At 44.4% G+C, this 10,000-nt stretch overlaps 1 protein-coding gene and 2 long non-coding RNA genes across 3 annotated transcripts in view; all 3 read right to left on the bottom strand.

The window, feature by feature from the left end:
- Positions 1 to 10,000, bottom strand: part of LOC115191173 (cyclin-dependent kinase 17) — a 31,669-nt gene that overhangs the window by 3,780 nt on the left and 17,889 nt on the right. The window lies entirely within an intron of this gene.
- On the bottom strand, positions 6,593 to 6,916 carry LOC115191174 (uncharacterized). Its single transcript, XR_003877554.1, has 2 exons — positions 6,794 to 6,916; positions 6,593 to 6,691 (listed from the first exon to the last, which is right to left on the bottom strand). It is a non-coding gene; the product is annotated as an uncharacterized LOC115191174 (long non-coding RNA).
- Positions 7,269 to 7,733, bottom strand: LOC115191175 (uncharacterized). Its single transcript, XR_003877555.1, has 2 exons — positions 7,690 to 7,733; positions 7,269 to 7,485 (listed from the first exon to the last, which is right to left on the bottom strand). It is a non-coding gene; the product is annotated as an uncharacterized LOC115191175 (long non-coding RNA).

A 10,000-nucleotide genomic window follows, 5' to 3' on the forward strand; every position in this document is an offset into this window, starting at 1 on the left:
GCTCTCTCTCTCGCTCTCTCTCTCTCTAGCTCTCCCTCTCCAGCTCTCTCTCCAGCTCTCTCTCTCTCTTTCTCTCCAGCTCTCTCTCTCTCTCCAGCTCTCTCTCGCCCCAGCTCTCCCCCTCTCTAGCTCTCTTTCTCTAGCTCTCTCTCTCTCTCTCTCTCTCTCTCCAGCTCTCTCCATCTCTAGCTCTCTCTTTCTAGCTCTCTCTCTCACCAGCTCTCTCTCTCCAGCTCTCTCTCTCTCCAGCTCTCTCTCTCCAGCTCTCTCTCTCTAGCTCTCTTTCTCTAGCTCTCTCTCCCTCTAGCTCTCTCTCCAGCTCTCTCCCTCTCTAGCTCTCTCTCCAGCTCTCTCTCTCCAGCTCTCCCCCTCTCTAGCTCTCTCTCTCCAGCTCTCTCTCTCTAGCTCTCTCTCTCTCTAGCTCTCTCTCTCTCTCCAGCTCTCTCTCTCTCTATCTAGCTCTCTCTCCAGCTCTCTCTCTCTCTATCTAGCTCTCTCTCCAGCTCTCTCTCTCTCTAGCTCTCTCTCTAGCTCTCCCTCTCCAGCTCTCTCTCCAGCTCTCTCTCTCTCTTTCTCTCCAGCTCTCTCTCTCTCTCCAGCTCTCTCTCACTCCAGCTCTCTCTCGCCCCAGCTCTCCCCCTCTCTAGCTCTCTTTCTCTAGCTCGCTCTCCAGCTCTCTCCCTCTCTAGCTCTCTCTCCAGCTCTCTCTCTCTCCAGCTCGCCCCCTCTCTAGCTCTCTCTCTCCAGCTCTCTCTCTCTCTAGCTCTCTCTCCAGCTCTCTCTCTCTCCCTCTCTAGCTCTCTCTCCAGCTCTCTCTCTCTCTAGCTCTCTCTCTCTAGCTCTCTCTCTCCAGCTCTCTCTCCAGCTCTCTCTCTCTCTCTAGCTCTCTCTCTCCAGCGCTCTCTCCCTCTCTCTCTATCTAGCTCTCTCTCCAGCTCTCTCTCTCTCCAGCTCTCTCTCTCCAGCTCTCTCTCTCTCCAGCTCTCTCTCTCCAGCTCTCTCTCTCTCTAGCTCTCTCTCTCCAGCGCTCTCTCCCTCTCTAGCTCTCTCTCTATCTAGCTCTCTCTCGCTCTCTCCAGCTCTCTCTCTCCAGCTCTCTCTCTCTCTAGCTCTCTCTCTCTCTAGCTCTCTCTCTCTCCAGCTCTCTCTCTCTCCAGCTCTCTCTCTCTCCAGCTCTCTCTTTCTCCAGCTCTCTCTCTCCAGCTCTCTCTTTCTCCAGCTCTCTCTCCAGCTCTCTCTCTCTCCAGCACTCTCTCTCTCCAGCTCTCTCTCTCCAGCTCTCTCTCTCCAGCTCTCTCTCTCTCTCTCTCTCTCCAGCTCTCTCTCTCTCCAGCTCTCTCTCTCCAGCTCTCTCTTTCTCCAGCTCTCTCTCTCCAGCTCTCTCTCTCTCCAGCTCTCTCTCTCTCCAGCTCTCTCTCTCTCCAGCTCTCTCTCTCTCCAGCTCTCTCTCTCCAGCTCTCTCTCTCTCCAGCTCTCTCTCTCTCCAGCTCTCTCTCTCTCCAGCTCTCTCTCTCTCTCGTCATATCTTTTATTCTTCTGTGTCTGTGCGAATTGGTCACGTGACCTATGTTCCTTTGTGGCATAATGTGTGTGTGTGTGTGTTTGTGTGTTACTGTGTGTGTGACTGTGTGTGTTTGTGTGTGTCTGTGTGTGTGTGTGTGGGGGGGGGGTCTCCAGTGACCAAGTTAACTAATGAGGCATGTGATCTCTTTAAAGGCCCAAAGAGCAGCGCAATGAGAGGCTCGCCTCGGACTGAGGTTGACCCACTTACACATAGATGCCAGTGTGTGTGTGTGTGTGTGTGTGTGTGTGTGTGTGTGTGTGTGTGTGTGTGGGTGTGTGTGTGTGCGCCTGTGTGTGTGTATTAACATAGATCCCTACAGAAATCCTCTGATGCTAAACTCATACACATCAATATCAAATACTCTCTTCCTGTGTGTAAATCACATTATCCTGTTACACTTTCAGTTTAAATCACATTATCCTGCTACACTTTCACAGCTTAAATCACATTATCCTGCTACACTTTCCCAGCTTAAATCACATTATCCTGCTACACTTTCACAGTTTAAATCACATTATCCTGCTAGACTTTCACAGCTTAAATCACATTATCCTGCTACACTTTCACAGTTTAAATCACATTATCCTGCTACACTTTCACAGTTTAAATCACATTATCCTGCTACACTTTCACAGTTTAAATCACATTATCCTGCTACACTTTCACAGTTTAAATCACATTATACTGCTACACTTTCACAGTTTAAATCACATTATCCTGCTACACTTTCACAGCTTAAATCACATTATCCTGCTACACTTTCACAGTTTAAATCACATTATCCTGCTACACTTTCACAGTTTAAATCACATTAACCTGCTACACTTTCACAGTTTAAATCACATTATCCTGTTACACTTTCACAGTTTAAATCACATTATCCTGCTACACTTTCACAGTTTAAATCACATTATCCTGCTACACTTTCACAGCTTAAATCACATTATCCTGCTACACTTTCCCAGCTTAAATCACATTATCCTGCTACACTTTCACAGCTTAAATCACATTATCCTGCTACACTTTCCCAAATGTCAAATACAATATTGACCTGGGGTTGCTTGCCTACAGTAATCTGTCAGTAGTACACAGGGTCATTTGGCAATGGCTCGCCTTGACACTTGGTATGCTGAGGTGATGCTTTCAGATCAAAACACACACATCTGTATGTGACAGCGGCTGTCAGGATCCCTCACACACATTTGCCCCCCAGGCAATCCCCATGCAGGAAAATAAATCTGCAGGCTTTCAGGCAGTTTAAGCGTGGCTGACACAGTGGAGGATGTGTATGACCTTACTAGTGGTCTTTCTGTCTGTCTAGCTTCCCCCTCCCTCAGCTCATTGGTACTTAAAGTACAGTACTGTCCACACAGGTTATGTACTGTGTGTGTGTGTGTGTGTGTGTGTGTGTGTGTGTGTGTGTGTGTGTGTGTGGTACAGTGGTTCCTCTGATAAGCCAGTGTTAGTCCTAACTAATATATCAGCTGGGTAATGGGTTCATTCCATTCCCAACGCTTCACTGGGTCTCTGCTCTCTGCTCGCAGAACAGAACAGAACTAGGTCAAACCTACTTTAGTGGAACAAAATGAAACAACAAAAAACAAATAAGTGTGTGTGTGTGTGTGTGTGTGTGTGTGTGTGTGTGTGTGTGTGTGTGTGTGTGTGTGTGTGTGTGTGTGTGTGTGTGTGTGTGTGAAGCAACTGATGCCACGCAAGAGACAGGGGGTTGACATAGAGAAGGAGAAACAGATAGAGAAAGAGATAGAGGGAGGGAGAGAGATAGGGAGCAAAGGAGAGAGATAGGGAAAAGGGAAAGGATGCTAGGAGAGAAAAGGGAAGGTAGAAAGGAAGGAAGGAAGGTAGAAAGGAAGGAAGGAAGGAAGGTAGAAAGGAAGGAAGGAAGGTAGAAAGGAAGGAAGGAAGGAAGGTAGAAAGGAAGGTAGAAAGGAAGGAAGGTAGAAAGGAAGGAAGGAAGGAAGGTAGAAAGGAAGGAAGGTAGAAAGGAAGGTAGAAAGGAAGGAAGGAAGGAAGGAAGGTAGAAAGGAAGGTAGAAAGGAAGGAAGGAAGGAAGGAAGGTAGAAAGGAAGGAAGGAAGGAAGGTAGAAAGGAAGGTAGAAAGGAAGGAAGGAAGGAAGGAAGGAAGGAAGGAAGGAAGGAAGGAAGGAAGGAAGGAAGGAAGGAGAGTGGGAGGAGGAGAGATCCATTTCATGAATGACGGTGGCCACTGAGCGTGACCATGAGGAGTGGACAGACACCACAGCTCAATCAATTTAATGATGACATCATCAATCAATGAATTACAAACAGCCAATGTGAGAAAGAATGTTACACTGACACCTCATTCTAACTGGGCAGCAGAATATCACGTATCTGAAATTTCACGCATGGCTCTCGACCTTCGCCTCTCCCGAGTCCATACGGGAGTTGCAGCGATGGGAGAAGAGTGGAACTACCAATTGGGTATCATGAAATTGTGGAGAAAAAAGGGGTAAAAGTAAAAAAAATATAAATAATTTGATTAAATAACAAAATACATAAAAATCCTATAAAAGTGTTGCAGGGTTTTGATTTCATTCAGATCTGGACATTCGGTCCTTAACAGGAAAGTGAGAGGAGTTGCTGAGTGTTGTGTGGTTTGATATGATGCAAGACATGTTTCCAACCAACAGGGGTCACCTGTCGGACTCCATCACTTCTTACCCCCTCCATCCAACCAACGCTCTTCCTTCCCCCCAAGCGTCTTTTAACGCAACGGAACACTGAATCTTACTGGACGACACAGTGAATAATTGATGGGGATTGGGAGACGGCTATGAAAGAAGAAAGATAGCCTCATTGCCTCGGGGTCAAAGGTCAGGATATACAATTACAGGCACTAGCCCCTACTTCCATCTAGATGAGAGAATAATTTTTAACATGATCAGTGTTTCAGTTACACAGACTCCTGAGGACGCCCATCTAGATGAGAGAATCATTTTGAACATGATCAGTGTTTCAGTTACAGACTCCTGAGGACGCCCATCTAGATGAGAGAATCATTTTTAACATGATCAGTGTTTCAGTTACACAGACTCCTGAGGACGCCCATCTAGATGAGAGAATCATTTTGAACATGATCAGTGTTTCAGTTACACAGACTCCTGAGGACGCCCATCTAGATGAGAGAATCATTTTGAACATGATCAGTGTTTCAGTTACACAGACTCCTGAGGACGCCCATCTAGATGAGAGAATCATTTTGAACATGATCAGTGTTTCAGTTACACAGACTCCTGAGGACGCCCATCTAGATGAGAGAATCATTTTGAACATGATCAGTGTTTCAGTTACACAGACTCCTGAGGACGCCCATCTAGATGAGAGAATCATTTTGAACATGATCAGTGTTTCAGTTACACAGACTCCTGAGGACGCCCTTGAAGTAGGATGCCGGCCATTTTGACAGCTGTACCCAGATATCTTTATATAGCTCACGGATGTCTGTACCCCAGACCGTTTGTCTGTCCATATCTAAAATATGATGTATTTTATAATTACAGTAGAATGGACTTGTTCCTGAAAAAAAAATACATTCGATATGGGCATTCTAAACAGGATGTTTCATCACAGTAACTGATCGTGTGTTTAAAGGCTGGTACAGTTAGTGTTTCAAGAATGTGCCAACTGGCAAATGGAACTTATTTTTATTTCTTTATTTAACTAAGCAAGTCAGTTAAGAACAACTTCTTATTTTACAATAACTATCTACCAACCCCTCCCCTAACCCAGACGGCGCTGGGCAAATTGTGTTAGCCGTCCTATGGACCTCCCGATCACGGCTGGTTGTGATACAGCCCGGGATCGAACCAGGGTCTGTAGTGACGCCTCTAGCACTGAGATGCAGTGCCTTAGACTGCTGCGCCACTCGGGAGCTTCTGCTAGGCTTTATGTCAGTTAATTAAAAAACTACGCTCTGTCAAAATAATTACAGAGAGAATAGTATTTTTAAATTAGGCACTTGAAGGGATAAAAATATTTATCTCGAAATAGGCTGATTGCATGACTAATTTCAAGTGTCCAGTGATAGTATTTGAATAAAGACTTCAGTCTGTTTAGATTTCGTCATTCCATCTACACAAGAATGATATAAGCATGAACATGTAACGACCAGTGTACTACACATAATGTTACCCAGCTGTGAGAATGACAATATTAATGTCTGCAATGAATTTAGACAGCATTATGAACCATACTACAGTACACTCTAACCCATATCACACTGACCATCAATACCGAGGAATGCTGGGAAATACAGTACCACAAACCGTCCAGTCATATCCACCCTGAGACATACCTGAACCAATCAGGTTGACCGAAAGCCCCAACCCCAACCTGACCTCTACTGACATGGTAGTTTACCATCAAACAACATACATCTCTCCTGCATGTCCTTCTTCCACTCCTCATTCCCTCTCTATGTCTGTATCTAGCTCTTTACTTCCTTCCAATCACTGATCTCTCTGTCTGTATCTAGCTCTTTACTTCCTTCCAATCACTGATCTCTATGTCTGTATCTAGCTCTTTACTTCCTTCCAATCACTGATCTCTCTGTCCTCCTTCCTACCAGTCATTCATTATCTCTCTGTCCACCTTCCTACCAGTCATTCATTATCTCTCTGTTCACCTTCCTACCAGTCATTCATTATCTCTCTGTCCACCTTCCTATCAGTCATTCATTATCTCTCTGTCCACCTTCCTACCAGTCATTCATTATCTCTCTGTCCACCTTCCTACCAGTCATTCATTATCTCTCTGTCCACCTTCCTACCAGTCATTCATTATCTCTCTGTCCACCTTCCTACCAGCCATTCATTATCTCTCTGTCCACCTTCCTACCAGTCATTCATTATCTCTCTGTCCACCTTCCTACCAGTCATTCATTATCTCTCTGTCCACCTTCCTACCAGTCATTCATTATCTCTCTGTCCACCTTCCTACCAGTCATTCATTATCTCTCTGTCCACCTTCCTACCAGCCATTCATTATCTCTCTGTCCACCTTCCTACCAGTTATTCATTATCTCTCTGTCCACCTTCCTACCAGTCATTCATTATCTCTCTGTCCACCTTCCTACCAGTCATTCATTATCTCTCTGTTCACCTTCCTACCAGTTATTCATTATCTCTCTGTTCACCTTCCTATCAGTCATTCATTATCTCTCTGTCCACCTTCCTACCAGTTATTCATTACCTCTCTGTCCACCTTCCTACCAGCCATTCATTATCTCTCTGTCCACCTTCCTACCAGTCATTCATTATCTCTCTGTCCACCTTCCTACCAGCCATTCATTATCTCTCTGTCCACCTTCCTACCAGTCATTCATTATCTCTCTGTCCACCTTCCTACCAGTCATTCATTATCTCTCTGTCCACCTTCCTACCAGTCATTCATTATCTCTCTGTCCACCTTCCTACCAGTCATTCATTATCTCTCTGTCCACCTTCCTACCAGTCATTCATTATCTCTCTGTCCACCTTCCTATCAGTCATTCATTATCTCTCTGTCCACCTTCCTATCAGTCATTCATTATCTCTCTGTCCACCTTCCTACCAGTCATTCATTATCTCTCTGTCCACCTTCCTACCAGTTATTCATTATCTCTCTGTCCATCTTCCTACCAGTCATTCATTATCTCTCTGTCCACCTTCCTACCAGTCATTCATTATCTCTCTGTTCACCTTCCTACCAGTTATTCATTATCTCTCTGTCCACCTTCCTACCAGTCATTCATTATCTCTCTGTTCACCTTCCTACCAGTTATTCATTATCTCTCTGTCCACCTTCCTACCAGTCATTCATTATCTCTCTGTCCACCTTCCTACCAGTCATTCATTATCTCTCTGTCCACCTTCCTACCAGTTATTCATTATCTCTCTGTCCTCCTTCCTACCAGCCATTCATTATCTCTCTGCCCACCTTCCTATCAGTCATTCATTATCTCTCTGTCCACCTTCCTACCAGTTATTCATTATCTCTCTGTCCACCTTCCTACCAGTCATTCATTATCTCTCTGTCCACCTTCCTATCAGTCATTCATTATCTCTCTGTCCACCTTCCTACCAGTTATTCATTATCTCTCTGTCCACCTTCCTACCAGTCATTCATTATCTCTCTGTCTACCTTCCTACCAGTTATTCATTATCTCTCTGTCCACCTTCCTACCAGTCATTCATTATCTCTCTGTCCACCTTCCTACCAGTCATTCATTATCTCTCTGTCCTCCTTCCTACCAGTCATTCAATATCTCCCTGTCTACCTTCCTACCAGTTATTCATTATCTCTCTGTCCACCTTCCAATCACTTATCTCTCTGTCCTCCTTCCTACCAGTCATTCATTATCTCTCTGTCCTCTTTCCTATCTGTCATTCATTATCTCTCTGTCCTCCTTCCTACCAGTCATTCATTATCTCTCTGTCCTCTTTCCTATCTGTCATTCATTATCTCTCTGTCCTCCTTCCTACCAGTCATTCATTATCTCTCTGTCCACCTTCCAATCACTTATCTCTCTGTCCTCTTTCCTATCAGGCATTCATTATCTCTCTGTCCTCCTTCCAATCACTTATCTCTCTGTCCACCTTCCAATCACTTATCTCTCTGTCCTCCTTCCTACCAGTTATTCATTATCTCTCTGTCCAACTTCCTATCAGTCATTCATTATCTCTCTGTCCTCCTTCCTATCAGTCATTCATTATCTCTCTGTCCACCTTTCTACCAGTCATTCATTATCTCTCTGTCCTCTTTCCTATCAGTCATTCATTATCTCTCTGTCCTCTTTCCTATCAGTCATTCATTATCTCTCTGTCCTCTTTCATATCAGTCATTCATTATCTCTCTGTCCTCTTTCCTATCAGTCATTCATTATCTCTCTGTCCTCTTTCATATCAGTCATTCATTATCTCTCTGTCCACCTTTCTACCAGTCATTCATTATCTCTCTGTCCTCTTTCCTATCAGTCATTCATTATCTCTCTGTCCTCTTTCCTATCAGTCATTCATTATCTCTCTGTCCTCTTTCATATCAGTCATTCATTATCTCTCTGTCCACCTTTCTACCAGTCATTAATTATCTCTCTGTCCTGTGTATTGCATCAGAGGTCTGTCTCCAAGGTATTCCAGCGTTTTTCCAGCTGGGAGGAGCACTGCAGGGCAGACTGACTCCACTACTGAATTATAGATATCTGTTACATCACACACGCCTGCCACTCATTTGCAGCACTCGCCTCTAACCACACAAACACCTTACACCTGACCCCTCCCCCATTCATCCTTCTTCTATAAAAACTCCACTCTCCATCCCTTCCTCTTTCATCCTCCTTTCATCTCTAAGACTCCTGCAGGAAAAGCTGAGTCATTAAATCACTTCAAACAGAGAGAAAGAGAGGGGCCTGGTCTCACTCAATAACGACAGGAGAGAAGGACAAAAAGTCCTCCAGGCTCACATGTCTAATGCAGAATGCATCGGCCCCTTACACACACAGAAAGTAGGGTTCCTCAAGGGTTCTTTGGGAAGGGTGATGGTTCTGCGTGGAACCATAATGACTTAAATAACATTTGGAGCCCTCTAATTGTTCTTTACAGTTCACTAAAAGTTCTCTCCTCTTTCAGTGATAATGTAAGGGAGGTGGCTCATTCAAATATTTTAGGGAGTGGTTTGTGCACAGCTCTTCTTGAGCAACCGTGAGTGAGAGTGTCATTCCACTTTACCTAATGTCTTGTTTTATGCCAGTACATATTACATATGACTATGGCCAGTGACAGTGTCTTGTGAAAGACTCGTATGGCCTTACGTCAATTGAGAACAGTTGTGTAAATCAGTCAGTGGTTCTCACTTCTCTCCTCGTGGACCCAGCTGTCCAGAGTAGCTCTCTTGATTCAACGTGTCAATGAATACAATAATAACACCTATGGAATTTTAACAATATAATATGGCTGACCAGAATAAAGAAGCCTGTGTGGCTCTTCAAAACTATCTACAACGAACCTTTCAGAATTAGATATTTTTCATTCTCCATTCTATAAAAAATAGCCCCAAAAATGGTTCCACTATGGTTACAAGCCAAATAGCCCTTATCTGGTACGATTGTCAGCATGACCATATCTGTGTGTACTGGGCCATAGACAGGAACTATGGTCAGCATTACCATATATGTGCTTGCCAACATTTGTATATCCACGTTGTCATGACAATCTTCTCAAATGGTCGCTTTCCCTTCCTGTCAAATGTCTTATCCACACTCATAAACACAAGCACAATGGTCATAACCAGCATTTTCAGCTTGATACAATGACATTGTAGGACCATACTGCCTTCATTTCAGAGCAAAGAACTACACAAATGTGCCCGCGCAGTTACACACGCACGCACACACGCACGCACGCACGCACGCACGCACGCAAA

The sequence above is a fragment of the Salmo trutta genome, unplaced genomic scaffold (genome assembly GCF_901001165.1).
Source record: "Salmo trutta unplaced genomic scaffold, fSalTru1.1, whole genome shotgun sequence".
Taxonomy (NCBI): Eukaryota; Metazoa; Chordata; class Actinopteri; order Salmoniformes; family Salmonidae; genus Salmo; species Salmo trutta.